The 12,750-nt window shown below is 34.9% G+C and overlaps 1 pseudogene; it reads right to left on the bottom strand.

The window, feature by feature from the left end:
* The window catches only part of LOC123241413, a 60,568-nt pseudogene extending 49,041 nt beyond the window's left edge, over positions 1–11,527 (bottom strand).
* Between the last annotated feature and the right edge of the window lie 1,223 nt (positions 11,528–12,750).

Raw genomic sequence — 12,750 nt, 5'->3', positions numbered from 1 at the left:
CTAAACAAAGAGCAATAATGCCCAGAACTTTGATTTGAGGAGATTTCCTTTTCCCATTGAGGTAATAGCAATAGTTGGTGCTGATATACTTCTTTAAAGTTTTTTATTTGTTTGTTTGTTTGTTTGCTGGAAGTCTTCTCTAATTCTTTTTTAAATTTTCAGTAAATAGAATTTATTTTCTCTCTTTCCCATTTCTTCTTTTTTCCCCATTTCCTACTGGAAAAAAAAGAAAAAAAACCTCTCTTGTAATAAATACACATAATTGAGCAAAACAAATTCCCACCTGGCCATATCCAAAAATGTACATCTTATTCTGTTATTATGAGCCCCTAACCTTTTTATGCTTCATTATCAGTCTCCTGGGATCATTCATTGATCAGAGTTCTGAAGTCTTTTGATTTTGTTTGGCTTTTCCCATATTGTTATAATTCTATTCAGTTTACTCTGCATTCCTCCAAGATTAACAAACCATTTTACAAATCTTCTCTTATTTGATCCTCACAATAAAAACATGGAAATTGAATTGCAGATTCATGCTTAACTATGAATCAAAGTCACACAAATATAAGTGTCTGAGGCTAGGTCTGGAAACCCAGAGAAATTATATATGTATATATACCCATTCTGGGTGAGGGAATAGTTGGAAATCAGTTGGAAATGGAGGCAGGACTGATGTCCTCTGGCAAGGTTTGGCAAAGGCAAATCTCTAATGAAGTTCACTTTCTCAATTTATATTCCCCACAGGTTTGATTGAGGGACAAAAGGAGAAGCTTGATATCTTGTTATCAAGGACAAAAGAGGATCTGACTTCTTTGGCTGGCCACTGAAAGGAACCAAGCTTTATGGTAGCTGTGAATATGCCCAAAATAATAGTCAGGCACAACTACTAAAAGATGAATTTTTTACTGATCAAAGAGTAAAGGGTAGAGTAGGCAGGGAAGGAATATCTAGGATTTGGATAAGATCTGGGAAGCCCTGAACTGTTAGGTAGAAACTGCCCTTTATATCCAGCTGGCCCTCAAAGCTCATAATAATCACTTCTAATATCTAAAATAATTAAATGAATAACAAAATGCTATTGCAAGAAAGGTCTAACTCCACTAGACAGGCAAACTCCTGAGAAGAAACCGCAATGGCTTCTGCCACTATGGCCACCAAGGCAATCCCAAACCAGGAACAGCAAGCAGTAAACTGCTTTCAAACTGTTCCCTCACCCAGAGTTCTCCAGGGGGGGTCCCCTGGAATTCTGGGTGAGGCTTGACCCTGTATCTTACAGGAATTCCACCCTTCCATTTTCCATGTTACATACATATATATGCAAATCTTCTAAAAGTCACACTGATGGAGGGGGAGAATATTAGAATCTCCAAGACAAGAGTCAGAACAGGCCAAGTACTGGAGAAGAAGGGCTAATGAAAAGATCAGGAAAAGATCAAATGAGCATTGAGTAGCACAGCAGGATCTGAGATAGCATTAAGATGTATGCTCCAGAGTGGGAAAAACAAGGACAATTGGCAAGCAGGAAGATGGACAGATGTAAAGACAAGTATCACAATTTTACACAGGACCAGACCTGCCAGTAGAACAGAAAAATTGAAAGAGATGTACCTTGAAAATTTATTGTTATTCTATAAAATATAGCTTAGCTCTATTTTTTAATTTTATTTATTTTATTTTCCCATGGTTACATGATTCATGTTCTCTCCCTCCCCTTTTTCCTCCCCTCCCTCCTGGAGCTGACAAGCAATTCCACTGGATTATACATGTGTTATCACTCAATACTTATTTCCATATTATTCATTTTTGTAATAATTAGCTCTATTTTTTAATCAAGTGCTAAGAAAAAGATGTGGCATGTCTATCCCTAATCTAAAATTTCCTAGATTACTAATATTATCCAAATGTTCTTAAATTGGGAAACAGGGATTTCTTTAAACAATTTAAGGCCCAATGAAGAACTGAAACTGATACTTTTTGTACCTGAAGCAAGTAGCACCAAATCAGTTTTTTAAGACAAATTCAGTTGGCATAAAGAGAAATTTCTTAAATACTGCCCCATGTTGTGGTGATATAGTCCCCTGTATACCATCCAATGATGGAAAAGCAGAGACAACGCACAGGGTCGCTCAATCTCTCTCTCTCTCTCTCTCTCTCTCTCTCTCTCTCTCTCTCTCTCTCTCTCTCTCAGAAGGGGAGCTCACTTCGGATATGATACTGGAAAAGGAAGTGCTCAATGAATAGCTATATATTTAAAAAACTTTTTCTATGATATAATCAGTATAGGAAGCTCCAGCTGGGAAATTTTCTCTATCAATTTATATTAGCACCTTCTCTACAATTTATAGTCTTAGAGAGTTGCATCTGAGACTTCAAGGTTAAGTAATTTGACCAGGGTCCACATTATGGTAGGTGTATGGTTAGTGTTGAAAAAGTAGATATGAGAATTGGTTCCAGAAGTATTAATGCATAGTTGGCCAAGATCCAGTGCTTACTGCCTGAAAATTCAAGTTCGAAACAAATGACTGAACTTACTCCTAAAAGATTACACAGTATGGATAATTAACATTTAATACAATGACATGCTTAAAGTATGAGTCAGTGCTGATTTTAGTGGTTTCTCATACTATTCAGTAGTACTATTAGTACTGAATGTGTTACATCTTGTAATTAATGCTTCCTTCAATCAAAAAATTCCCTTTTTAACAACCACAGAGTTTCTTCCCATTGATATGAGCTTTCATAAATAAAAAGCACAAGGGACTGGGTACCTGGGTCTCACTATTTATTCTTGGAATTGTACTCTATGGATTGTGGAACTTCTAAAGATTGTGCACCAACAGTGATTTTCAGTTCTGTCTATGGACCTTAGGAAATGGGTATAATGGTTCCATAGTGAAAACACTCTTTGGGATTTTGAATTTCCCCATCCACATGAATATTTGTATTTTTTAAACTGTATTTATTTATTTTAAGTATTTTTCCATGGTTACATGATTTGTGTTCTCTCCCTTCCCTTTCCCTCCCCACTCCTGGAGCTGACAAGCAATTCCAACTGGGTTATATGTGTATTATCACTAAAAACCTATTTCCATATTTGAATATTTGTATTTTACATAGCACACATGCCAGAAATTCTACTGCAAAAAAAAAAAAGAACATTAACAAAACCTTTCCTTAGAAAAAGAAAAAATTAGGCAAGTAGTGAGTCTAATTGATGAAAGGTGTTATAGTGGGAAGTTGACTAGACTTGAAGTCAGGTAGATATTACTTCCTACCTGACTAGAATGTATTCTTAAGGGCAGAGACTGTTTCATTTTGTCTTTGTATCACTAATGTTTAATACAGTGTATAGCACATAGTAGGTTCCATTGTGGTGATTAAATGATTGAGTTCAAATCTCGCTTCAAAAACTTAATAACTTTGTAAACCATGAGCAAGAGATTTAAGCTCTTTAAGGCTCAATTTCTTCATTTATAAATTGAAAATAATGCCTAACTTTGAAAAAAGTTGTGAGAATCAAACAAGGTAATGTACATAAAGTATTTTATAAACCTAAAAGTATTAATATTTCAGTGACTAATATATTGTATAAAGTTCTTGTCCTAAGGCAGTGACGGCAAACCTTTTAGAGATTCAGTGCCCAAACTACTACCCTCACACCTTATGTGAGCTGCCCCCTTACCCCAGACAGGAGAAGGAGGAAGCGCTCCCACTGAGCTGCTGGGCAGAGGGGCAGGTGAGGAAAGAAATGTCCTCAGGAATGATGGAGACAGGGCAAGTAGCAGCCCCCTTCAGAACACGTGCCATAGGTTCGCCAAAACAGTCCTAGGGTTTTAAACACTGGCTCTTAAAATAGTGCTCTTGTCTTTCTAAGGTCTTCACGTTCAAGGAAAAAAATTCTCTCACCAAATGAGTCATAGTGTCTAGATTGTAGAGATGCAGTTCTCAGGATATCAGAAAGAGGTAGAAGAGAAATTAGAGCATCTAGGTCAACTCCCACCATTCCTCAGTAAGATAACTAAAACCCAAAAATAAGAAGTAACTTACCCAACATCACAGAAATACATGCTCAGCATCTCCCAACCCAAGCTTCCTATACAGATTGTTAAAACAGAAAGTTTAGCATTCTTTCTCATTCAAGTATTCCTTTTCCAACTCTAAAATGCTCTTATTAACCTGTTAAACAAAAATATTACAATTAATTAGTCTTTACCAAAGAGCTAGATATTAAAGGAAAGAAATACCCACAAGTTATTTTCTTTTCCATTGATCCTTAATTATTATTTAACTTAACCTGTTTTATCACCAGTGCTGAAGAGAATATTAATTGCCCCCAAATTTTGTAAGATATAATCAAAATCCCTAAAGGGTTTCCTACAGGAGAATTCTAAGCATTAGAACTTGATCTTTAAATATCTAAGAGCTTTTTATTCCTTATAAGCAGAAATCTTATCTATAACTGCTTTTAGCAAAATCGGCCTTTTCAATTCTTGCATTTGTTTTCCTGAGTTCAGAGTTTCTGCATGTTTTTCTTCTATCAGAACAGAGAGAGCTTTTGACCCTTGAGGATGTCTTTTCATTGCCTAGGTGAAATCCCATAACTGTCTCTTCCTTATTAGAAAGAAATTATTTTCAAATTCTTCTTTAAGAAAAAAGAAAGAAAAGCATCTCTCCCTTCTAACAGTGATTACCAGCTGCTAAGTGGTCTCCTGAGCAACCATCTCTAAAACATAATCAGCTATCGATGCTTTAGACACAAGCTTTGTGTTATGGTAATAACAGTTTAGAGCCATACCTATTTTCTAAAAGGACTGGTGCCTCTTCCTGAACCAACTTCTTCTAAAGATCATCTAAATACAATTTAGCAAGGCTGTTAAACAGAGTTTAAGTGGTATTACCACAGAGCAATTACCATGCCCTGGTCCTTTTGGATCACTAGTGATAAATCTCAAGAATCAAATGGGCTGGTGAAATAAGCATTTGTCCAGTGTGTAGAGCAAGGCATGGTCTCTCTCATTAGATGGGAGATCCCAGGTTATAAGCCTTACTTCAGTTGTCAAATGTATTGAGATGTCATCACCTAAGTCAGCACAAAGATATCTAGCACACTAAGCAGGAATAGATCCTAAAAACAAAATCTAGTACCAAAGACATTATTTGGCTATGCCAAAAGTAAACGATGGTTTCCCTTTATCTCCCTGATAAAGGCCTCATTTCTCAAATGAGAAATGTAAACCCCTCTATCCCTCATAGGTCTAGTTTCATAAACTCTGATACCTTATTATTACATGAGGCATCAACTTAAGAATATAACATAAAGGTCACATTTGACTACTATGTTACAGTATTCTTGAAAATACTTTTGGAATCCACTTTTTGATTGGTATTGTGAATTCCTTCAAATTTTTCTCCTTGAGGAACATAGATTTTGAAATGAGATATCTACTATTCTAATCACAAAAAGGAGGACTGGTATCTTAAAAACTGTCTTTTTAGATTAGATAAGAAAGGCAAATTCATTCATTCTTGTTGAAATATTGTACAATTATGATAATTGTAATAAAAAAATTCATTGCCTGCCAGAGGAATATTACAAATTCTAGACTAGAAAAAAATAGTAGTATTATTCTTGAGGTCAAAAGGTAGAAAAATTTTGGTTGAAATGTTATAATTCAACCCTAAAAAAGAATGTTTTCATTCTTCCCCGATTAACAAAAGTTCAGATTCTCTAAACCATATGCCTGATATGGTTTGTTTAATCTGGAACCGACAATTCCAGTCATTAGACCCATAATGTACACTGAACTTTTAAAGTAAAACATCTCTTGAAGAAAAAAATGCATAATTTTAATAAAATTGCCTTTTCATCAGAAAAAGAAAAAAATTGAAGGACTCAAAAAGCAAAGCTGCAATGAGGTCAGAGTTCTCCATAGAACTTTAGACATAAAGAACAAGAATATTCCTTTTATTTTGCTTCTTTTAAATGCTTTCTGTCTTACAATTGATTCTTAGTATTGGTTCCAAGGCAGAAGAACAATTAGGCCTAGATAATTGTAGAGTAAATGATGTGCCCAGAGTCACACAGCTAAGAAGTATTTGAAGCCATTTTGAATCCAGAAACTTCTATCTCTAGGCCTGGTGTTCTATTCACTTAGCCACTTAGCTGCCCCTCAGCAAGAGATACTAATCAGAGATACTTAGAGGCTATTAAAACTTTTTTTTTTAGAATTCTGATTTACCTACTGGAAAAAACAAAAACCTTAGAATTTTGGTTCCAAAAAGGAATCTAGTTGACTAGGAAAGGAGTTGTCTTGATAGCTACATAAACATAAGCCCCTGGAATTTTCTTTTCCTTTCAACTAAGCTTCTGAATTCATTGTTGTATAGAATTCTTCATAAGCAAATTATTTCAGATTGAGATTACTCTGAAATTTTTGCTCTTAACTACCTGAAGTAAAATGGATAATTTTCATTACATTAAATTTGAAAGGTTTTGCATAAGCATTACAATGTAGCCAAAATAAAAGGAAAACAAGAAACTGGGGGAAATAAAATTAAAGCAAATTTCTCTGGTAAAAGCCTCATTTCTCAAATATACAGTAAACAAAACCAAGTGTATAAAAATAAGAGCCAGTCACCCATTCATAAATGGGCAAAAGTTATGAACAGGCTGTTTTTAGAAGAAGAAAATAAAATTAGTCACATAAAAAATGCTCTAAGTCACTACTGATTTGACAAATTAAAAAACTTTGAGGGATTACCTCACACCTTTCAGGTTGACTAACATGACAGAAGAGGAAAATGAAAAATGTTGGAGGAGATGTGGAAAAATAGAGACACTGGTGCACTGTTGGTAGAGTTATGAACTAGTCTAACTATTCTGGAGAACATGTTGGAACTACTTTCAAAAAGCTTTAAAACTGTACATATTCTTTAATCCAGTAATATTAGGTCTGTATTCCAAAGATGCTGAAGAAAAAGGAAAAGGATCTATACATACAAAAATATTCTTAACAGCTCTTTTTGTGGTGGCAAAGAATTAAAAATCAAGGGGATGTCCATCAATTGGGGAATGGTAGAACAAGTTGTGATATATGATTGTGACAGAATATTATTGTACTATAAGAAATAACAAGGATAACTTCAAAAAACCTAGAAAGACTTCAATGAACTGATGAAAAGTGAAGTAAATAGAACCAGAAGAATATTATATACAGTAATGGCAAAATTTTAAGGTCTACAAAGGCTTCATAGAGGAAGTTGTAGCAGAGTTGGCTCATTAAAAATGGACATAATATGGGTGGTGAAGGGGAAAGTAAGAACATAAATCATGTAACCATGTTAACTTTTCTAAAATATAAATATTAATAAATGTTTAAAATTTTTTAAAAATGGAAATGTTGGTGGGTGGAGTTGGAACATAATTATTTTGTATTAAATTGAATTATGTGATGGTAAGGTGAAGAATGTTCATTGAATATTCTCACATCAATTTTACAGTTAAGTACTAAATATTAGTCAAGCTGTTTATACACCTTTGAAGTAAGAGTTTCAAGTTAAAAAAAAAAAACTTAAAGCCTCCTAGGTAGGAAATATAAAAGGTGAAACATTTCCATACATCCTTTAATAACTCCATTTTTAAAGAAAGCAATAATAGGAAGACCTATATCATTTGACATATCATTTTTTATAATGGGTTTAGTGCTATGAAATTTCCCACATGATAGTTCTAAAGGAAAGGGGTTCTTTGTGAGATTAAGAGAAAAGGAACAGCAGCAATACATCCAGAAATTTCTCTCTCCAGCTTTACCAATAACTATAACCTAAAGGAGTCAATTCAATGTCCATTCAAAGTCCTTCTACATTTCTTTATCAGGCAGGAATACTCTGATGGCTGAGAATTCCCTTGAAAAGACTTTTTATTCATAGACATTGAATTCTACATAGAACAGATCGATTTATTATAACAAACCATCAATTAGTCATTATAAAACACCAAATATATACTCGACATTGTACTAGGTACTAACAATACAAATACAAAGAAGGAAATAATCCCTATAATTTTTTTTTTGTTGTTGTTGTTGTTTTATAGTTTTTTTTATTTTAAACCCTTAACTTCTGTGTATTGACTTATAGGTGGAAGAGTGGTAAGGGTAGGCAATGGGGGTCAAGTGACTTGCCCAGGGTCACACAGCTGGGAAGTGTCTGAGGCCAGATTTGAACCTAGGACCTCTCTAGGTCTCTAGGCCTGGCTCTCAATCCACTGAGCTACCCAGCTGCCCCATCCCTATAGTTTTAAAGAGTTGGGAGAAGGGTGGATAAAGGAAATGACTAACGCTAACCTGACATAAAATCATATTTTAATAGATTATTTAATTTTTATTTAATTTAAATACTCCCTCAGATACTAAAGTTATGTGACCCTAAGCAAAACACAGCTTTCCTCTGCCTAGTTTCTTCTTCTGTAAAATGGGGATAATAATAGTGTGAGGGGGAGAAGGGGGGGAAGAGGAAGGGAGGAAATTGGAGGAAGGGAAGGACGGATGGGAGAAAGGAGAGAAGAAGGTAGAGGAAGGGAAAGGAAGGTAGCAGCCCACAAGGGGAAATTGACCAGAGCCCTTCAGGGGCTCAAATAAAAGATCAGAGAGCAACTTTAGGGTTTAGAAAAGCTGGGTTTTATTTAAGTTAGAAAGGGAAAGGAGGTAGATGGAAAGGGGAAAAGGTGCCAAGACAGAGATCTGCAGGGTAGAGAGAGAGAGAAAAGGCACCAAACTTTCTCTTTTATACTTTCCCTGACACCTCCCACAAAGGAAGTGGGAGTTGTCAGGGGAAGTTGTAGCAGAGAGTCCTGCGAGTTGTAGTCTTCCAGGGCTTACAACAATTTCAAATGACACAATAGCATTTACTTCACAGTGTTGTTGTGAGAATCAAAAATGATAATATATGCAAAGCACATTACAAGCCTTAAAGTACACTGTAAATGTCAGCTTTTGCTGTTGAGTAGTTTTTTCAGTAGTGTCCAATTCTTTGTGACTCGATTTGGAATTTTCTTAGTAAAGATACTGGACTGGTTTGCCATTTCTTTCTCCAGCTCATTTTACAGATGAGGAGGTCACACAGCTAGTAACTGTCTGAAGCCAAATATGAGCTAAAGCAAATTATTCTACCTCATACCAACCCCAGAACTCTAAACCCTGTGCCCCTCACTGACCAAATGGCAGTTATATATCTTAATCCATATAATAATGATATGCTACATAGTACTTTCTTTTTTCCAGCTGGGCAAAAGAGTACTATAATGTATAAGTACAAATGTGAGAGTTCTCTAAAACTAAATGTTTGAAAACAAATTTATGGTTATACAAAATAGTATTTAAACTTTGTGGTCTAAACTGATATGTCTCCTTGGACCCAAAGTAATGGTTTATTTTCCCCAGACCAATATAATCAATATAATGAATCATCAGTTCTACTATTTGAATAATGCTCACAGTAAATTAATCTCTTTTTCTAAAAGTTCTTCCTGACTCCTCTACAGATATGATATGAACAGGATAAAGACTAAGCATTTTTTGAAAGTCAAGGGTTGCTAATGCTAAATATGGCTGCATATTATATAGGAGTTATAGTCACTATTTCCATTTTTAGTTAGGATGTTTACAGATTATTTTCTTTAATTCATTGTGCAGGACAAGCACAAAAGTCCTACCCATGCCTCTAAAAACATTGGATGAAGTACCTTAAAAAACCTTTGACTGAAAACAACAAACTGGGGGGAAAATCTTTATAACAAAACTCTCTGACAAAGGTTTAATTTCCCAAATATATAAGGAACTAATTCAAATTTACAAAAAATCAAGCCATTCCCCAATTGACATATGGTCAAGGGATATGAATAGGTAGTTTTCAGATGAAAAAATAGAAACTATTAATAATCACATGAAAAAGTGTTCTAAATTCCTCCTGATTAGAGAAATGCAAATTAAAACAACTCTGAGGTACTACCTCACACCTAGCAGATTGGCCAAGATGACAGTAAAGGAAAGTGATAAGTGTTGGAGGGAATATGGCAAAATTGGCACACTAATGAATTGCTGGTGGAGTTGTAAATTGATTCAAACATTCTGGAGGTCAGTTTGGACTTATGCCCAAAGGGCTTTAAAAGACTGCCTGTGCTTTGATCCAACCATAACACTGCTGGGTTTATACCCCAAAGAGATCATAAGGAAAAAGACTTGTACAAAAATATTTATAGCTGTGCTCTTCATGGTGGCAAAAAAAAATTGGAAAATGAGGGGATGCCCTTCGATTGGGGAATGGCTGAACAAATTGTGGTATCTGTTGGTGATAGAATACTATTGTGCTCAAAGGAATAATGAACTGGATGAATTCCATGTGAACTGGAATGACCTCCAGGAATTGATGCAGAGTGAAAGGAGTAGAACCAGGAGAACATTATACACAGAGACGGATACACTATGACAGAATCGAATGTAATGGACTTCTCCACTAGCAGCAATGCAATGATCCAGGACAATCCAGAGGAACTTATGAGAAAGAATAATATCCATATCCAGAGAAAGTACTGTGAGAGCAGAAACACAGAAGAAAAACATATGATGGATCACTTGGTTCAATGGGGATATGATTGAGGTTTAATGTTAAAAGATCACTCTATTGCAAATATGAATAACATGGAAATAGGTTTTAAACAATGACGCTTTGTATAACCCAGTGGAAATGCTTGTCAGCTCCAGGAGGGAAAAGGGAACAGGGGTGGGAAAAATCATGAATCATGGAACCATGGAAAAATATTCTGAATAAATAAACTTTATTTAAAAAATAAAAAAATAAAAATAAACCCTTTGACTACTGTCACACTCAATTGTCCCATTATACTTGATATCAACTCCCAGACGGTACCATCAGTCACCACCTTATTGTACCAAAAGGACAAGAGACCAAACCTGCTACATTAGTCACTGTTTGTGCAATCATACAATTTATTACAACATGAGTGCTTAGGAAATTTGGGAGCAAACCTTCTGTATCAGAGACTCCAAAGTAGGCTGCTCCATAAATAATAATATTTTGCATTGAGACATTGAAACCTTGATACAAGCCACAAATTCCATCGAACTTGGTGGTTTTCATAAGGCAGTCTCCCAGGTTTTTGTTTCTTACTTATGACCAGGTTTCCCAACACCAAGTACCAAGTAGATTCTTGAAAAATCCAAGGAGTAACCAAAGCACAGAGAATTAACTCCACCTGTACAACCAGAGGTAAGGTTACCAGCAAAATGCTTCCTCAAACTCCTCCCCAAAATACCTGCTTATATTTATCTTTAAAGGCAAAGTTAAGGGTCTGGGTAAGAAAATATTTGAAGACTTTTGCTAAATTACCCCAGCAGAAGAGATTATATTCCCCTGAAATTCAGACTATATAATCTATTCTGCTTTAGTATTGTGTATCAAAAACAATTTTTTTACCTGCAAGTAGTTTAAGTCTCTCGATGTGGGCCATTGTAGTTTTGGAATTTGTTGGGACAGGATATATCCTGTTTTTTTTCATAATGATGGAGGGGGCAGGTGATAGAATCAGAAGCAAAGAGTGGGTGTGAGAGAAAATTGGGAAATAAGTTTCTCTCTGCCACAACGAATTATTTTCCAATCAGTTCTATGATACATCTACAGAGTTCCTTGGTCTTATAATATTTATTTCATTATTTGATTTAATGAATAAATAGAGGATGGCTATATAAATATTTGAGAGAGAGAGAGAAACTAGTGAAAAAAGGAAGAAAGGGGAGATTTTTATAGTTTCTACTGTAGCACTGTCAATTCAAGAAATTATTTGATTTTTCTTTAAAATTAATCTTTCTTCTACTTTCATTCAAGTTAGTTGCAGTTAAATGTTAAAAAATAAAAACTTAGCACAAGTTAAATAAAATAGTTATGTGTCAAATATTTAAAATAGTAGCATTTAAAGATATATATAAGTTAAGGCTATATGTACTAATTATTTAAAATGAAAATCATTCATTACGGAAGTTGGAAGCCATCAACATTCCTGATTAATTAATGTAGCAGTCTACCTTCTACTATTGTGAATTGCCCAAAATCCATTGACCAGTGATCTCTGTCCTGTTTTAAAGACTTCCAGAATAAATCAGATGAATCATTTCCCATTTTTAAATGCTTTAAAATGTGGATACACTAGAGATTCTAAATTTTTCAAACTACCACTTGCAAATAAGGCTGTTTATTTTTTTTAATAGAAATAGGATGGTTGCTTTTTTTTAATTGAAGAATTTTATTTAATTAATTAATTTAGAATATTTTTCCATGGTTACATGATTCATGTTCTTTCCCTTCCCTCCTCCTCTCCCCCAGTCAACAAGTAATTCCAATGGGTTTTATATATGTCACTGATCAAGACCTATTTCTAAATTATTAATATTTACATTATGGTGATTGCTTAGCGTCTACATCCCCAATCATATCCCCATTGACCCATATGATCAAGCAGTTGTTTTTCTTCTGCATTTCTACTCTCACAGTTCTTTCTCTGAATGTGGATAGTGTTCTTTCTCATAAGTTCTTCTGGATTTTCCTGGATCATTGCATTGCTGCTAGTAGCAGAGTCAATTACATTTGATTCTGTCATAGTGTATCCGTCTCTATGTACAATGTTCAGCTGGTTCTACTCCTTTCACTCTGCATCAGTTCCTGGAGATCATTCCAGTT

The sequence above is a fragment of the Gracilinanus agilis genome, chromosome 3 (genome assembly GCF_016433145.1).
Source record: "Gracilinanus agilis isolate LMUSP501 chromosome 3, AgileGrace, whole genome shotgun sequence".
NCBI lineage: Eukaryota > Metazoa > Chordata > Mammalia > Didelphimorphia > Didelphidae > Gracilinanus > Gracilinanus agilis.
This window is presented reverse-complemented; position numbering and strand designations above follow the sequence as displayed.